Below are 18525 nucleotides of genomic sequence, written 5' to 3' on the forward strand. Positions count from 1 at the left end.
AGAGACATTTAGTAACAGTTTGAAACTGAGAGGAACTTACAGGACTGGGACTCAAACTCAGGCCACCTTAAGCAGTGAGGTTCATTCTCCCTCTCCTCATGGACCTGTCTGGTGAGGCCAAGGAGCCTCTTCAAGGGAGTTCTTGCAGACCTAAGTCTATTTATGATTGCTCCGTTACCAAGAACCACAAGACCAAATTGGGGCTATAAATATAAGGGCTGTGGGTGATCTATGCAGTTTGAGTTATTTGGGAAGACTTTGAAATAGAGTTAGGACTTCAATTTGTGCTGGGGTGGAGAAGAAAAGCAGCATCCATTCTGTAATTCTTTTGATAAAGATGCATGATCTGTGCACTGAGCTGCAGTTTATTTCTTATATGTTTGCTTTTGTCCTCTTTCTTAGAACATCCTAAGCAACTGAGCTGTTCTATTATTGTAATTATAGCATGACAAGACCATGATTGAAGAGCAGGAGGGACAAATGCCAAGGGAGTCACCCATGCCTGTAGGAGGGCAGGTCACAGGGTTTGCAAACAAAGAATGAAAATTACACGAGTCTTTTTTTTTAATTTTTTTAATTAATTGATTGATTTTTAAATGAAACAAAGATGAATATTGTAAAGATAAAGGGTACAATTCACAAAGAAGATCAACATCATAAACCATTAGACATCTAACAACAAAGAAAAAAGATATATAAAACAAAAATCAGAAGAAACATAAGGGAAAAGAGAAAATATGTAATCATAGTGAGACATATCAACATTTTCCTGAGAATATTTTATCAAGTACAGAAAAAGTAAGAATAGGAGCATTTTGAATGATGTCATTGATAATTTAACTATAATAGAATTATATTTATATTAATTTATATTCATAATATCCTACACAAATATATTTAAAATTTGAAAATTACACAAGATTCTTCTCTGTTTCTTCTAGCAAGCCTAGCACAACCCAACTCAGAAACTAGTTATTAGTTCTGTCTGCTCCCGGCCCTCCCAATAAGAATAGTTCTCTCTTTTTAGACCTCCTATAACCTATTAACTATGCCTCTTTGGGGGGATTTGAAATTCCCATTTTGTGTGATGTTTATGTACAAGGGCAAGTTACTACTTCTGTTCAGTCTCACCTCCATGCGGGCAGGCTCTGTTTCAATGTGTCTTTAGGTCCCTCACAGCAGACTCTATGCTTCATTAACGTTCATCGAGGGAATGAAGGTACAGCTTCATCCCTTGGGGGAAAAACAATAAACTTCCCTTAATCACTCTGGCTTCCTTGGAGGATCTAGATGGATGGGAAAAGAAGCATTTTGGGTCCTTTTCTCAATTTTGATACAAGACTATCTGGTCCTTGGATATTTCTATTTAAGTCTCAGGAGAGTGGTAACTGCTAAGGTCAGTTGATGAAGACCCAGAGCAAGACCCCCATCAAATATTTAGAATAAGAGCCAAAACTGAAAGATACTAAATTCAGCAAGCTCCCCTCCCAGTCCCTGCACCGCTTGCTCCCAGCTTCTCTTCATCCCTCTGTATTGTCATGGGCCATCCCCAGCCCTGCCTCTCTATAGGACCTCGTCACTGTATCCTCCAGAATCTCCAAAGCTCCTGACCTCAATCACTCCCCACTCCTTTTTAACTGGTACAATGTTTCCGGATGAACTTTCTGAAACTCTTAGGTTAATTATATTGAGAAATGAATAAGCACAGCGGTTGAACGCCAGAGCTTTGAAAATAGCTGGAGTTGGACTCCGTCCCAGCCCTGCCATTTACTAAGCCTCAATCATCTCATCTATAAAATGATAATAATAGTACCTGCCTCGTAGGCAGTAGTGAGAATTAAATGAAATATTACGTATATTTACCAGAGTACCTGACTCCTCACAAGTCCTGAAGAGATGTTCAGGAACAGAAAACAACAATTTCCCTATTCCCCAACTTGTATGGTTCTTCCCTGTATGGACTTCCCTGGTGGCTCAGATGGTAAAGCATCTGCCTACAATGCAGGAGACCCAGGTTCAATCCTTAGGTCGGGAAGATCTCCTGGAGGAGGAAATGGCAACCCACTCCAGTACTCTTGCCTGGAAAATTCCATGGACGGAGGAGTCTGGTAGGCTACAGTCCATGGGGTCACAAAGAGTAAGACACGACTGAGTGACTTCAATGTCACATGTATGGTTCTTAATGCCATAAGGCACCCCCCCCACCAACTTTGCCTGGCATCCCTCTACAGCCCCCCTCTACTTCAACCAGAATCACACAATTTCTCCCTTTAAGGGTGCAGGCTTCTCCCTCTACTGATCTAAATCCTGTCATCCTACATATGGGTAAATATTTGGGAAACAAACTTTAGGAGACCCCTCCACAGAATGTACCTTAAGATATAGTCCAGATTGAGTTGACAATTCAGTGTTTTATGTATGTGTGTGGGTGTGGGTATGTGTGTGAACACAAAAGAAAAACAAGGTAAAAATTAATCTGTTATTATTAATAAGGACTTTCATAGGTAAGAACAAAAGAAAAATATATAAATAAAAAGATTACTAGATGTGACCACACAGAAACTTAAAAAAACTCCCTCCATCTAAAAACTCCATCACAGACAAACCTGGAAAACAAAAAGATCAAACGAGAAAAAAGCACCATATGTGTTAAACAAAAGAGTAATAATTTATAAATTGCTGCTACTAATCAATAGGAGGGAAAATGCCAATGGAAAAAATAGGCAAATAATTTAAACCAGCAAGTCACTTTTAAAAAAACACTGAGATGATAAAAACATATATGGGGAAATACTTCCCTTCTAATAATAAGATAAAATCAGAGTAAAGCCCAAAGTTCCACTTTGGTCTCTCAAATAGAAAGCTGTCCTTTGCAGCCAGTAACAATCAATATTGGCAAACGTGCAATTAAATAGGGACTCAGCCTGGTGGGATGGGCAACCAGCATAATCTGTCCTAGAAGTCACCATGACAAGCTATGTAAAAGGTTTCTAAAATATGGAAAACTTCTGACCAATAATTCTACCTTTAGGAATTAATCCTAAGAGACTAATCATAGATAAGCACCAAGATTCCCATATAAAGTCTTCATCAGGGTTTTTTTACAATAGAAAAAAAAAATGCAACAGTTTAAATTCCCAACAGTAAATGATTTAAAAGTAAACCATAGCATATTCACATGACAGAATGCTCTGCAGAGATTCAACATTATATTTTAGAAAAATGTTTAATAGTTTTGGAAAACATTCACAAAATTAAAAAGTTAAGTAGGATTGCAAATTTGTAATATTAATACATTTATGGAGTGGGGAAACTGAGGAAGATGCACCTGGAAATGTTAACTAGTTATCTCATCGGTAATGGGAAGAATTACCAATAATTATAATTTTGTTTATTATCATTTCTTTTCTGTGTTGGTGAAAAATGAACATAAATTAAACATAACCAAATGGACCCTGGGTTTCCCTGTTGGTTCAGACAGTAAAGAATCTACCTGCAATGCAGGAGACCCCGGCTTGATTGCTGGGTCAGGAAGATCCCCTGAAGAAGGGAATGGCTACCCTCTCCAGTATTCTTCCCTGGAGAATCCCAAGAACAGAGGAGCCTGGTGGGCTCCTGTAGTCCATGGGGTCTGAGTTGGACATGACTGTGTGACTAACACTTTCACTTTCTTTCTTTCAAATAGGCCTTACACAGGCTTCAAAGTCACCTCAAAGTCCTACTTCTTCCATGAAGTCTGCTCTGACTCTATCTTTTAGCCATAACTATTCATGTTACAAAATCACCCATTTGATTATATGTTTCCTAGTATGGCTGACTAATTATTCCAGATTTGTCTTCATTAATTAGTATTAGTTCTTCAGCAAGATTTCATTCAAGACCACTCACACCTGGATCTACCTACCTTTTTCAAAATGGCTGCAACAAGTTCTCCATACGTTCTTTCAATTGGCATTCACATTTCTCCAATGAAGAGACAGGTCGTGTTCCCTGACTTGGAATCTGAGTCAGTCTTGTGACTTCTGAAGCCAGGACATACAAGAGGATAGTGCTTCCATCCAGTTCTCTTGAGATGCTCTTTTGTTTTTGGAAACCAGCTGCCATCCTGTGAGGAAGCCCAAGCCACAAGAAGAGTCCAAGTATAGGTCATCAGCTCGCTAAGAGCCTCAGCTGAAGTTCCAGACAACAGCCAGCAACAACCACCAGTATGCAAGTGAGAAAGACTTTATGATCACTCCAGTCCCTCCCCCATAACTGCTGCTGCTACTGCTAAGTCTCTTCAGTCATGTCTGACCCTGTGCGACCCCGTAGACTGCAGCCCACCAGGCTCCCCCGTCCCTGGGATTCTCCAGGCAAGAACACTGGAGTGGGTTGCCACTCAAGTGGGTTCCCACTCCAGTGGGTTCTCCAATGCATGAAAGCGAAAAGTGAAAGTGAAGTCGCTTAGTCACGTCCGACTCTTCGTGACCCCACGGACTGCAGCCTACCAGGCTCCTCCATCCATGGGATTTTCCAGGCAAGAGCACTGGAGTAGAGTGCCATTGCCTTCTCTGACTATCTTCCTGCTACCTGAGAGACCCTGAACAAGAATTGCCTGGCTGAGCCTAGTTAATCCTTGAACTTTCAGAGATGAAAACAATAAAATGATTGCTATATTTTAGGTTATTAAGTTTGGGGGCAATCTGCCACACAACATTTGATAACTGGAACTCACTTTCCTTTTTTCCCTTTTCTCCTTTGCTGCCTCACAGCTCTCCTCTCTGGAACACTTTCAGTCCTAAATTCTTTGGCCCTATAAAAATTAACCCAGGTATATTTGTTATATAAATGAATGACTGAATGAATGGGAGTTCTAAATGTTACTGTATTCCTTGGTTCCAATCTTATGCATGCTGATAAGTCTTCTTGAGAACTTCTGGACCTAAAACAACCAGTAAACAAAATCCTTTTTATCCTTTTATAGTTTGAATTTGTTCTGCACAATTCCTTTCAGTTACACTTCTAGCTTCCCAGCATTTCTTTTTTCACTCACCAGAAAAAAAAAGAGCTAATAAAACACGAGGACCAATGAAGAAATTGACAGCTCACCTTCCTTTTCTTAGGAAGAAGTCACTTTCTAGGAAAAGGTGGGTCCTCTTTATTAACCAATAGTTAGCAGGATATTGCTATCTTCATTCCTCCAGTTAATACAGAGACAAGCTACAGAACCACAGTCCCAAAGGGCAGAGCCCTCAGTCCCATTAAACCACATGCCCTAGCACATGGCACCACCTTCATGGTGTGGTTTGCAGGGCAAAGGATCTTCTCTGTGCTAATCTACCATTTCCGATCCCCACCATGGGTAAGCACTTTCTTCTCTAGGCTTTTTCATCAGAGAGAAAGTTCCCTGGGAAGGGAGCACATGTTCACGGTATGACAGATCTGGCAGCCACACTATTGTTATTCTGTCTCAACATCACAGAGTGTGTTCCTGGGATTTTATCCCTGGAATGGAGGAATAATGGTGCACAACTGAGGCAGGGATATGAGGACATCCACAGAGAAGGAAAAAGAAAATGAGAGGAAAATAAGGCTAGGGGCTCTGAAATCAAGCTTCTCACATTTCACAACGTCACCAAAATCAGATGAAGTAAAGGTATCTCTGTTACTTGATGGTAACTGGTTAAATTTGGCTAATCTCTTTTTTTTTTCTTTTAATGCTTTTGGGAATCAGCAAAGTTGGGATTACCTAGAACTCATGTCACCCTCTTCCTTCACTAGCCTTTGGAGACCTTAACCTTTCCCTTGCTGTTTCGGATGCCATTGGTGCCATGAAAAGGAGTCAGACCTCAAAGTTCCTTTGCCTTAATGCTGTCATATCACTAGTTGGACCCAGTGACTCAGAAAACCAAGGACATTGGGACTCCAGGGTGGAAACGGGAGTAGAAGGCTTATCGCAAGCACAACCTCACATGAAATGCTCCTCGAAAGCAGTGGGATTGCTTCAGATCTATAAGAAGAGCTGACGACTGACTTTTCACATCCTTTCTCTCTAGACGCTGTTTGGAGAATGACAATGAGGATGACTGTCTCCTTGTTTTAACCCTCCATTTGGGAGGTCACAGGTTTGTTTGTGGTCACTAGTATCAACTTGGTAGAGTTTGCTTCTTCATGTACACTGCCCTGGGTCCACCAGAAAGCTGGTGCCGTGTTGCAATATACCTAGTAGAACTGACACCAAGTAGCTGGTTAGATAGAACTGACCACAGGAAAAGGTATTTTCTTTTCCCCTTTGTCAGAGGCACATTTATCTTTTTTTTTTTTTTTTTTTTTTTTTGCCAATTATCTGCCTTCCCGGAGAAGATAGTAAAGTTCAAGTTAAGGTCTGTCCCCTAGATTTTTCAACAAATTTCTAATACTGTGCTCCCTGCTATTGTCAACACCGTCACTAGAACCATCCTCACCACGTGGCCACAAGCTCCATCTTTCCCGTCGCCCAATCAGGTAGCCTCATTACTTTCCACATCTCTATCGTTAGAGCCAATTAATCATCACCATTAACATCATCAGAATAATGGCCTCAGCAAACCCCAACTGGGAGAAGCCTGTTCCCTCCACTGCAGGAATTTCCATATTAAGACTTCCGAACCCGTGAGGTCTGGAATATACTAATGGAGAGAAACTGTGTTAGAAAAGACCCCTGGGAGAAGCTGGGCGGGAAAACGTGCCCCAGTCACCTCAAAATATCCAGCAAGAAGCCATCAGGGAGCATGCGCCCATTCTTTGAACTCCCTCAAAGTACCTTTCATCTGTTCTAAATCCGGGATCGTCTTTGTACAGGGCTTGCTGTTTCTGGATAAATCCTTGGCCCTTGTTCAAGCCCCGGACTGTGTCAGGATGTTCCACAGACCCCAGCAGGACAGCACTGCTAAAGCAGCCTTTCCGGTGGGACCCCTTTCTTATGACACGGATTCCAAACGCCCGCCCAGAGCGTCTGCGCTCAGCAGTACACCACGGGCAGCGACCGTGTCCTATTCTCATCTCAGCTCCCGCCTTCCTGGAGGAGGCCCCCACACCCACCACAAGGCAGTCAGCGGCCAAACCTTCTTTCCTGAGACACTCTATTTTCGGCTTCATATCATATCACAGACTCTTTCCCTGTGGAGCAAGCTGGCAAAACCCTTTTCCCTTGCCTAAGCATTTGCCTTGTATCTGATTCAAATCTCTAACCTGGAAATTGGGAGAGTAAGCTGACAGGACACTGGGAGGAGGGCCTCCTGCTCTGCTCACAGACTGCACCTCAGCCCAGGGACTGGCTGTGTGAGGCTGAGCTGATATCCTTCCCTCTCTGAGCTGCCATCTCACAATCCATTGTCAGATGGAGTTTCGCCCCACTGCTTCCTGGATGTGGCAGAAAACTAACCCTGTCTTCCAATGTGTATTACCAAAATGTAACACTTTCCCTTGGTAATTTTTCCTTTTGTAAAAATTTTTTTCCTAAATATCAAATGATTCTTTATTGAAATATTTAAGTAGCTGGCCATTGTACCACAACGCTGTTAATGTCACACATGAATGTCACAAAGGCCGCCATCAACACAGCAACCACAGACTGTGCAGTCCCCAGGATCTCTTTAGTGGCTCCAGAGAGCTCTGTGGAAATACTGCGTCTGTCAGGCAATGTTGACAATGTCATCCAAAGCAGTATTTCCACGGAGCTTAATATTTTTCTACTTTTCCTTGTCTCCGGGTGATTCCTTGAGAACTTGATGATGATCAGGGCAGAGGTACCAATTCCATATGCGCCTGTCTCTTCTGAATGGTCGGTTCCACTATAATTTTAGACCCGTCTCGCCACCTGCTGCCCTGGTGAGTCATCATCAACCTTTTCTGAAGAGAGGTTCAGAGGGCTGATGACAGACACAGCACTGGCTGCCCTACAGGTGCAGCTCAGGCACAAGACTTGATTTTCCTTGGGGTCAGGGAGGCATGGCAGAGGCAGCTAGGGTAGGATGAACCCAGATGCAGGATAACCAAAGAAAGCTGAAACTTGGCCTCCAGCAAACCAAGTGCCAAGCAATCCCTGGTATTTTTACACAGCCTCTATCTCTTCATTGCATTTGCATTTAATGTGTCACATAAACCACAACCTGTGAGCAAAGCAAAATGGTCTCATTCCCATTTTACAAATAAGAACACAGATCAAAAGTACCAGGTACCTCTTTCAAGGACTCGGCTCTTTGGATAGTAGCCATGTTGAGACTGGAACCCAGTTGTCCTAACTGCAGGAGTTAAACTCCTCACACTTCCCACTCACCGCCCTGTGCAATGAACAGGAGTAAGTCACGAAACAAGGCTGAAACCAGTAGAAGGGAGCAAGAAAACTCTGAGTGGATTGTGAAATGAGAGTGAACTGCACAAAGTATCCTTTTAAATATGCCTTACACTCCTATGGGGATTCTGTTGTTGTATGACTTTAGTCACCCCATGGACTGTAGCCCACTAGTCTCCTCTGTCCATGGGATTTCCCAGGCAAGGATACTGGAGTGGGTTGCCATTTCCTATTCCAGGGGATCTTCTTGACCCAAGGATCAAACCCACATTTTCTGCATTGGCAGGTGGATTCTTTACCACTGAGACACCTAGGAAGCTTCCCTCTGGGGATACTCTCATGCTAAAACACAAGACCCAGGAGTCACTCAGAGTCACAGACATCCCTCTGAAGACGTGAGCATTGGAAGAGGACTTGGGGGTTCAGCTCACTCATATAAAGGAGAAGAGCAAAGTCACCGACTAGTCCAGGCCACTCCAGGACTCAGAGGTTCATTGGATGCCTGTTTCCAAAAGCTTTCCCTTCAGTACCTTTCTCCCTCCTTCTATGAGAAGGACGTGACCTCCTCGCAGTGGCAGAGGCCCTGGCATTTCACTGTGAGCCAAGGTAGTTGGCCCTCAGCCATGGACACAGGCAGAAAAACTGAACATCCAGCCAAGGAACTTCAGAGTCACTAAGAGGAGCATCCTATGAAGCTATCTCTCTGCAGCCTGCCACACTGCCTGGACTCCCACCATTAGGTATCCCGGTCCATGGATTACAGCAAAGAACCACAGTACAAACGTGAAAATACCATCAATATGGCCAGAGCAACTTTTAGCTATTGTGTGTGCTTAGACACTTCAGTTGTGTCCAACTCTTTGTGACCCCATGGACCATAGCCTGTCAGGTTCTTGTGTCCATGAGATTTTTCTGGCTAGAATACTGGAGTGGGTTGCCATGCTCTCCTCCAGCGGATCTTCCTGACCCAGGGATAGAACCAGCATCTCCTGAACTGTGGGTGGGTTCTTTACTGCTGAGCCACCAAGGAAGCCCTTTAGCCATCAACAACCTACTGTAATTGATCAAACAAAACTTTGCTGAGGGTAGGGCCCTGAAGAAATGGAGCAGAGCACAGGTGTGTTCTGCCAGAAAGAAGAGGGAATACGCAGTCCCTGGCCTGAAACTCGGAGTTTGGACTACGAAAGGACTCCTCAGCCTGGAGGACAACCCTGGATACTTGGGCAACAAAGGGACCCAGGGGTGGGGAGCAATGATGACATCATATGGATACAGAAACTTAACTTGGGGAAGGGGTAAAAATCCAAGCAAACTGGCTTCAGTTCAGTTCAGTTCAGTCGCTCAGTCAGGTCCGACTCTTTGCAACTCCATGAATTGCAGCACACCAGGCCTCCCTGTCCATCACCAACTCCTGGAGTTCACTCAAACTCACGTCCATCGAGTCAGTGATGCCATCCAGCCATCTCATCCTCTGTCGTCCCCTTCTCCCCCTGCCCCCAATCCCTTCCAGCATCAGAGTCTTTTCCAATGAGTCAACTCTTTGCATGAGGTGGCCAAAGTACTGGAGTTTCAGCTTTAGCATCATTCATTCCAAAGAACACCCAGGACTGATCTCCTTTAGAATAGACTGGTTGGATCTCCTTGTGGTCCAAACTGGCTTAAGCCTTAATCAAATAAAATAATAAAATGGAACAAATAAAATAAAATGGAGTATACTGGCTTATGAAACCCAAAGATCCAAACGTAGACTGGCCTCAGGCTCTCACTTTTTCGCTTTCTCCAACTTCCTCTGGGTGGGCTGTGCTCGCCTCAAGTTGAGCAATAGCTGCTGGGCAACTCCTGCAGAAAAAGAACTCCTCCTACCCAGAATGCAGGAATGAATTCTAATTGGCTAACCTGAGACCACATGGTCCTGCCTAACTAATCACTGAGCTCTGATTGGCCAGGCTAGATCACGCGCTTCCCCAAAGCTGTATTGGACTGACAGCCTCGATTTTCATTCAGCAAGCTGGTTCATTCTGAGCAGTACCATCAGCTCTGATCCTCATATCCTCAAGCCTCTACCACACAAACGCGCGTCCATGAAGGTGACACACACATAAACACACTTAGGATCACCTCTGCCACCAGGACTACTTAACGGTGATCTGGGAAATGCCACAGTGATGAGCTCCACATTGTCCAGGGTGTACATTGATAGAAAGAAACCCAGGGTCCCTCCAGTTCTGAGCAGGACAGTCCTTCCAGAAGGGAACTGTCAAAGCCACCTTACGAAGTACCATTACTTGTTTAACTGTCTATTGTTTGCTGATGTTCTCGTCCAATATAAGTATTGCTCTGTGAGGTCAGAGACTGAATGTCTCCTTGCTTATGGAATCACCAGCATCAAGAATGGGTGGTACCTGACCCAGAGTATGAACTCAGTAAACGTTTAAGCCTGTACCAGGGAAGCGGCAAGTCTCCCTTAAGCTGCCCTCTGAGCATCACCCCGGAGGCAGCTTAGGCTGACCATGAATAGACACATCACTTTCCCTGCAGTCAAAGGAGCACAACAGAAATGGATCGAGCTCTCACCTCTCCAGCTTGCAGAAACAGAGAGCCTTACTTACAGAGCCTACTTAACAAAGTGAAGCCATGGAGGTCTCCCAAGGTGAGCATCATGCCCATAAAGGGCGAACAGCTGAGGGAGCTCCAGGAAAGGTGTTAAGGGCCTGGGTGGTCCAGATCTCTGTGGTCTGATGGGACACTAGGAAGCCAGGAGCACCAGGGAGATCCTGGGGCCTGAGTGGAAGGAAGCCCTGCTGGTGGGAGAAGGGAACCGGAGAGCAGAACGGAGAGGTGGAAAGTGGCCTGGGCAAAACTTTGCTTCCCCTTCCCAGACCTCTCATTTCCTCTGTCCCTGGAAGGCAATGAGGTGGGTGCTGTTGTCTGCCTTTCTGCAAACACACCTGTAATCACCGGCGCCATCAACTCCCCGTCCCTGCGTGGAAGCTGCTCGCCACAGTGAGAACCTCAGCTCCAAAATGGAGTTGCCTAGCAACTCAGAGTCCTGAAAAGAAGCAGAGGAGCCGATAAGAAAGGGCAGAGGGAAGTGGGTCTGGCAGAGGAAGGGGATACTGGGAGTAGACAGCCTTATGCCCAGGCTCTCAAATCCTTAGGACCTGTCCACCCACCTCCAGCTGTCCTCTCAGTGGACACTAGGTACCTACCACTGGGGATATTTCCCTTTCAATTCACATATCTCTTTGAATTGCAAATCCTCTGGAGAGGTCTGCCAACTGCACTGAGCATGGGAGGAGCTTATGAGACCCTCTTGGGGAAAAGGAATGGGGAAAGGTGGAAATGAAGTCTTATCCCACCCTAATCTGCCCTGTGCTTCCTACTATATTCCATGTTAATTCAGGGCATTCCACTCTTCCACTGTGTGTCCACGGGTGCAGGGCCAAAATATGAGGCTTGCATATTTGAAAGCCAGCTCTGTGGGGGACTCAGTGAGCTGCTTAGCTCATGGAGCTTCAGTCTTATCTAAAACAATCTTCAATCATAAGGTTGTCATCAAAGTTAGAGGAAATAATACATTTGAGAATAACTGGTACAATATTTGGCATGTAGACAGTACATCTATATGCTAGTTTCCCTTCCTGAAGATTGAAAACATGTTGCCAAGGTCATGGTCATGGGGTCCCTTGAGGTATATATAAGCCCTCCTACTTTTCAAACTAACCAGACTCGAATTCTAATTTTGGAGGTGAAATTTAGCTCCAAGGCTGGAGAAACCCCTGAAAGTCAACTCTTGACTTTAAAGCTGGGAGACTTCAATCCTTGCTCTTGGGGAACACATCACCCAGTGTGCAAGGCAGAGTGCCAACAGTCAGGAGAGTTGGAAAAGAACAGACAATGACCCCATGTTTTGCTTCTGAATTAATCAGGTGTCCTGTTGGCTTTATTTTTGAGAGCCATCGGGGCCATTCTTGCATCTGGCCGCCTTTGATGGGTCATTTCAGTTGACCTCTGGCAGTGCTTATGACTTTAGCCTACGTATCACGGGAGTGGGAGTCGGTGCTGGGACTACGAATTTGTCTGGATTTGGGTTTGTCATACTTTGGCTGGTGTTAGACCTCTGGATAGAAACACGGCTTCATTTCAGATCCTTGAAGCACAATTTAAGATCAAGATGGAATGGCAAATGGAATGTGATTTTGTAAACTCATCATCTTGTGCTTATCCATTCTTCTGTCCACACTGCACTTATTAAGTTAGACCCAATTGTGCACTAAATATAAAGAATATGGAAGAAAGAATAAAATGGCCCCAGCCTGCATTTTCTGCCTAATAAAAGAACACTAGAAAATAGCCCATCATTCAAATCCAGATAAAGCAGTTCCTCTTCTCAGGGCAAGGGTAGTTCAGAGAAGGAGCTGGAAATAGTACAGTCAGGGTAAGAGAGCTTCTGGGGCAGAGGGAACTTTTTTGAAGCACCCTGTCTCCACACAAAATTTGACCTTCTCCAATATCCATATTCCTAGACCCAACTGAACTCAGGGAAAAAAGTATACCTAAGAATGGGGGAAAGTGACAGGCAAGCAAGGACCCCAAAGCTTGAAGGATATTAGAACAGACAGAATATTGACAGGAAAGGAAAGAAGAGGGGACCAGAGTGCCCCTGGTGTCCTTTCTGTAGCCACCGGTTGGGTGCCTAATTTGCAGTCTTATACATCAGCTCAGCCCTGAGTCTTCATTCATTCACTGCTCCAATTAGATCAGTCTGTCCTCCATGTTCCTAAGGCTTGTGTGTGTGTGTGTGTGTGCACGTGTGTGTTAGGAGAGGACATCTGTGTGTGCCTGCTGAGGGACTGAGGGCACCTACAATGCATGCAGGTGGAGTCTGTGTTGTGTGTGTGTGTGTGTGTATGTAACCTATGGATTCATGATAGAAAACACTCTGATGTAAAAAAACAGATATGTGCGTGTGCTCAGTCATTAAGTCATGTCTGACTCTTTGCAACCCCATGGACTGTAGCTCACCAGGCTCCTCTGTTGATTGGGATTCTCTAGGCAAGAATACTGGAGTGGGTTGCTATTTCCTTCTCTAGGGCATCTTCCCGAAACAGGAATGGAAACTTCATCTCCTGCATTTGCAAGCACATTCTTTATCACTGAGCCACCTGGGAAGTCAAAAAAAAAAGTGATATTAAATAGTAAACTGATAATAAAGAACTGGCTTGAAAGGCAGAAACCCCCAGAACTTTTGGAAATACCTGACAATTTTGTTTCCTGCGGGGCCTCTGTCCAGTTTTATTCCTGGCATCAGCATGTGCAGCATAGAGATGGTCTGAGATCAGAGCCCCTTTTCTCTGAGCTGCCCACGGCCATCCTGGTGTGTATCTGAGCATCCCTGCCATGGCTGTGGTCGTATTTCAGTTTTATCTCGAGTGGACTAGTCTCCTCTGCAATGGGTGACCCACTTTCAGAGCAAGATAGAAGACCTGGGCATCAGATATTTGGCCTCTACCTGATATCTCTTATGTTGGGAAGGGTACTGACAGGAAAGGGACCCATGGCCACCCTTTTCTATCCCTCTCTCCTGTCTTATTCCAGAAGTTTCTCATTAAGGTGTGGCTTTTCATTCCCACTCCTGGACTTTGTTCTGTGTCCTCTAGCAGGAACTCTTTCCTCTCTTGCTCTGCCCCTTCAAACTCTGAATCCTAGCTGGGGCCCCCCAATCCCACAACTGACCCCTTTATTCCCCTGCTCACACTGCACCCTCTCTGCTGTCTCCCCTTGGACTGTCTGTGCAAACCACTTTGCGGGAATTATATTCTGTCTTCTAATAGTTTCTAGCTGGGTTCTGTCTCTCTAACTGAGGCAGGAGATTGCAGAGGGGTTCACCTCTTTGACACCTCCTCCCTTGCTACAGTCTTTAGCTTAGAGCAGGCCCTTATTAAAACTTGCTTGCATTGAATTAACTGTATCACCCCTGCTGGAAGACTCATAATTAGATGGCTCACAATTTACATGAGCTGAGGACTTTAGCATTTGCACCAATCTGCTTCTATGAATCATGTAATTGGAGCCTGACAATTCCCCTTTGAGGAAGCTAGGAAAGGGCTTATTACCTCCAGGTTACAGATTAAAGAAGGTGAGATTCAGGAAGGTTCGTGGTTTACTCTACAGTCATGTAGGCAGGCGAGGGCATCCAGACAGTCCTGATCCTAGAGACACTATGCTCTTTTCACTGTCACACGTGGCCTGGGCATTACCTTGATGCCACTCACATCCTCATCTCAACTGTTTGTGCTCACCCAGCGCCCTCCATGTGATATCCCTGCAGCTACCTTCTAATTCCCCTTGAGCTCCAAAACCCCACCAACGGTGCTAAATCCTTGGTTGTGTTTCTACTCCAGCCACATTGGAAAGAGGTTTAGAAACTTGATCACTATTGTTGAAGATCAATAGATTGATAAGGAATTAAAATATGAACACTTCAAAGGGGATGTGAGTTAGTAATGATCCCTTAATCCACTCCCCTCTCCTGGCCCAACTGGCAGAATTTTGGAAGAAAATGATGCTTTAGACCCATTCAATCAAATATGGTATCTGCCAGCCACCTGGGGCTATTGAGTACTTAAGAAGTGCATGCATGTTCAGTCATGTCCAACTCTGTGCAACCCCATAGACAGTAGCCTGACAGGCTCCTCCATCCTTAAGATTTCCCAGGCAAGAATACTGGAATGGGTTACCATTTCCTACTTCAGGAGATCTTCCTGACCCAGGGATTGAACCAGCATCTCCTGCACTGGCAGGTGTTTTTTGTTTGTTTGTTTGTTTGTTTGTTTGTTTTTTACCACTGAGCCCCTTGGGAAGCCCACTTGAGAAGCAGTCATGTATGGATGTGAGAGTGGGACCATAAAGAAAGCTGAGCACCAAAGAATTGATGATTTTGAACTGTGGTGTTGGAGAAGACTCTTTGAGAGTCCCTTGGACTGCAAGGAGATCCAACCAGTCCATCCTAAAGGAAATCAGTTCTGAATATTCATTGGAAGGACTGATGCTGAAGCTGAAGCTCCAATACTCTGGCCACCTGATTCAAAGAACTGACTCACTGGAAAAGACCCTGATGCTGGGAAAGATTGAAGGTGGGAGGAGAGGTGATGACAGATGATGAGATGGTTGGATGGCATCACCGATTCGATGGACATGAGTTTGAGTGAGCTCCGGGAGTTGGTGATGGACAGGGAAGCCTGGCGTGCTGCAGTCCATGGGGTAGCAAAGAGTCAGACACGACTGAGTAACTGAACTGAACTGACTGAATTCCAGTTGATATATACTTTATTTTTTAACACTACTATTATTTTGATTTAATATTTAACCACATTTTAAGGATTTTCCCATACAAATGTACCTGCTTCATTTTTAAAAAATATGGTTCAATATGCAAAAATTCCCATATTAACCATTTCATTGTATAATTTCTTATTAAGTATATTCACAGTGTCATGTAACCAACCTCTAGAATGTGTCCATCTTGCAAAACTGTGTATTCCTTAAGAAACTTCTTATCCAGTTGATATATACTTTCAGTTCAGTTCAGTTGCTCAGTCGTGTCTGACTCTTTTCGACCCTATGAATCGCAGCATGCCAGGCCTCCCGGTCCATCACCAACTCCCGGAGTTCACTCACACTCACGTCCATCGAGTCAGTGATGCCATCCAGCCATCTCATCCTCTGTCGTCCCCTTCTCCTCCTGCCCCCAATCCCTCCCAGCATCAGAGTCTTTTCCATTGAGTCAACTCTTCGCATGAGGTGGCCAAAGTACTGGAATTTCAGCTTTAGCATCATTCCTTCCAAAGAAATCCCAGGGCTGATCTTCAGAATGGACTGATTGGATCTCCTTGCTGTCCAAGGGACTCTCAAGAGTCTTCTCCAACACCACAGTTCAAAAGCATCAATTCTTCAGCGCTCAGCCTTCTTCACAGTCCAACTCTCACATCCATACATGACCACAGGAAAAACCATAGCCTTGACTAGACGGATCTTTGTTGGCAAAGTAATGTCTCTGCTTTTGAATATGCTATCTAGGTTGATCATAACTTTCCTTCCAAGGAGTAAGCGTCTTTTAATTTAATGGCTGCAGTCACAATCTGCAATGATTTTGGAGCCCAGAAAAATAAAGTCTGACACTGTTTCCACTGTTTCCCCATCTATTTCCCATGAAGTGATGGGTCCAGAAGCCATGATCTTCGTTTTCTGAATGTTGATTTAAATGTAAACAAACACAAAATTTCAGACTTATTATGAAGAGGGTGTAAACATCTTATTATTAACGTCTTATAGTGACAATATGTTGAAATTCAAATATTTTAGAGGTAGTGAATTAAGTTAAAATATATTCATAACATAAACTTCACCTGCTTCTTTTTCTTTTTTAATATGCTTGCAAGTAAATTTTACATTTTATTTGTGGCTCACATTATATTTCTATTGAACAGCGTTGGTGTGAATCATACCCTTCAAATTCGCAGGACTCTTTAAATAACCCCATGCAGGTAGCCATATGCTCAGATTGTGTTTGAGGTCCCATTAGATGCAGCACTAAGAATTCAGGACAGTCTTTCAAGAAGATGGTGCTTGTTTCCTCCCCAGAATTGTCCCTAGCAGTCAGCTTCTCCGACCTTGCGAGGTTGATGGTTGGCCCCAGCACAGAAACATCAGCCTCCTCAGCAGAGCAATCCCTGACTGAATTCCCTGAGCCAGGCTCACCACCGGGGCAGTGCCTCTGTCTTCCTGTATATCCTGGTTTGGCCCTGCCCCATGGGGAGGGCCTTTCGTTAAAACCACGCCTTAACATTCTGCCCACTGCCAAGGAGTACTGAGAGACTATATATGTTCTATACCGAATCGCCAGTGTCTTCTAAGAGGAGGCTGGCTTTGACCAAAGTGAAGACACTAACTCAGACTAGTTCAGAACCAATTCAGTTGGATCAACAAATAGTAACTGAACATCTGTTGGTAAGATTTGTCTCCCTGTATAGTACATGTATTGTGCACATAGAAGCAATTAATATAATCTTGCCCTCCTTAAATATTAAATAGTTAGAAGATCACTCATCAGTAAGCAAAACCTTAATTGCAACTCAAGACAAAAAGAAAAACTCAAAACAACGGCTTTCTATCGTCAAGTTTGTAAGCCCTCTAGTTAATTTCCACACCTGGCACAGCGTCTGTGGCATGGTGGTGGGAAGGAGAATCAACCACCAGTGAAGCATGGAGCCAGCTAGTAACTGAGCTGTGGGACTCTTGGCAGAGAAGCCTCCTGTCCACCTGGGCCTCAGTTTCCTCCATCTTCATATTTTAAAGGTGAGGCTTAGACTAGTTGATCTCTTGAACTACTTGCAATGCTAGCCTCCTTGAATGCTGAAATCTACCCTTGAGCATCCCCCACAAAGGCCCACAGATACCCTTTCAACCCTTTGGTTGAAAGAGCTCTATGGTAACATAGAGCTCCCTCCTTGTAAAAGACCTCTGTTTTTCAAAATTCTTCTCTGAGCTGCCATGACAGTATCTCTAACTTCCACCTGCAAATTGTTACCGAATGGGTAAGTAGATGGAAGTTGCTCTGTGTTTCAGAAGAGGTCAGGGTTGTCAAATAAAGGAGTGATCAGCTAGTCCAGGAAGGGGAGAAGAACTCAGTGGAGGCTTCCATAATGGATAATACTGCAGAAAGCAAGAGGGTAGACTAAACCAACACAAAAAGGAAGGAAGGAAGCAAGGAGAGGATGAAGGAAGGAGGGGTGGATGAATTAATTTCTGGCCTAAAAGAGAGACCCAAGGAAAGAGAGAGTTCAGAAAGGAGAAAACACAGTTCTTCAATTGCCCTTTCTAGTCTCCAGAAGACCATCTCTAAGTGAGATAATATTTATAACGATTAAATGGAACCTTTGTCATTTATTGAGTACTATGTGCTAAGCACTTTATTCATTAAAACTTCATAACCACACCCATGAAATAGGAACTAAAGGATTCCCATTTTACAGATTTAAAAAATGAGGTCCATGGAGGACTTTTTGCACAGATGTTTTGTTCTAGCTCCAAAATTCTATTATCTTGTGATTATTTTTTTTAAAAAAATTGTCATTTCCGTTGGCACTGAAAAGCACGTGGTGATTTAGGACAGTAGATGAGGAAAAAGTCTTCAGCGGAGATCCCACCCCATA

The 18525-nt window shown here is 44.1% G+C and overlaps 1 long non-coding RNA gene across 3 annotated transcripts in view; it reads right to left on the reverse strand.

Annotated features, from left to right (window-relative positions):
* Nucleotides 1-613: 613 nt before the first annotated feature.
* The window catches only part of LOC129635857 (uncharacterized), a 29780-nt gene continuing 11868 nt past the window's right edge, over nt 614-18525 (reverse strand). Inside the window, exons 2-5 of one of the 3 annotated variants that reach the window (XR_008706496.1) lie at nt 13337-13476; nt 11260-11360; nt 3905-4105; nt 614-1233 (exon numbers count right to left, since the gene is read on the reverse strand). This is a non-coding gene — a long non-coding RNA (uncharacterized LOC129635857). Of the gene's footprint in view, nt 1287-2487; nt 2607-3904; nt 4106-11259; nt 11361-13336; nt 13477-18525 lie in introns of those variants that run through there. The other 2 variants (XR_008706498.1, XR_008706497.1) reach the window with 2 other exon arrangements.

This window comes from Bubalus kerabau, chromosome 21 (genome assembly GCF_029407905.1).
Source record: "Bubalus kerabau isolate K-KA32 ecotype Philippines breed swamp buffalo chromosome 21, PCC_UOA_SB_1v2, whole genome shotgun sequence".
In the NCBI taxonomy this organism is placed as follows: Eukaryota; Metazoa; Chordata; class Mammalia; order Artiodactyla; family Bovidae; genus Bubalus; species Bubalus kerabau.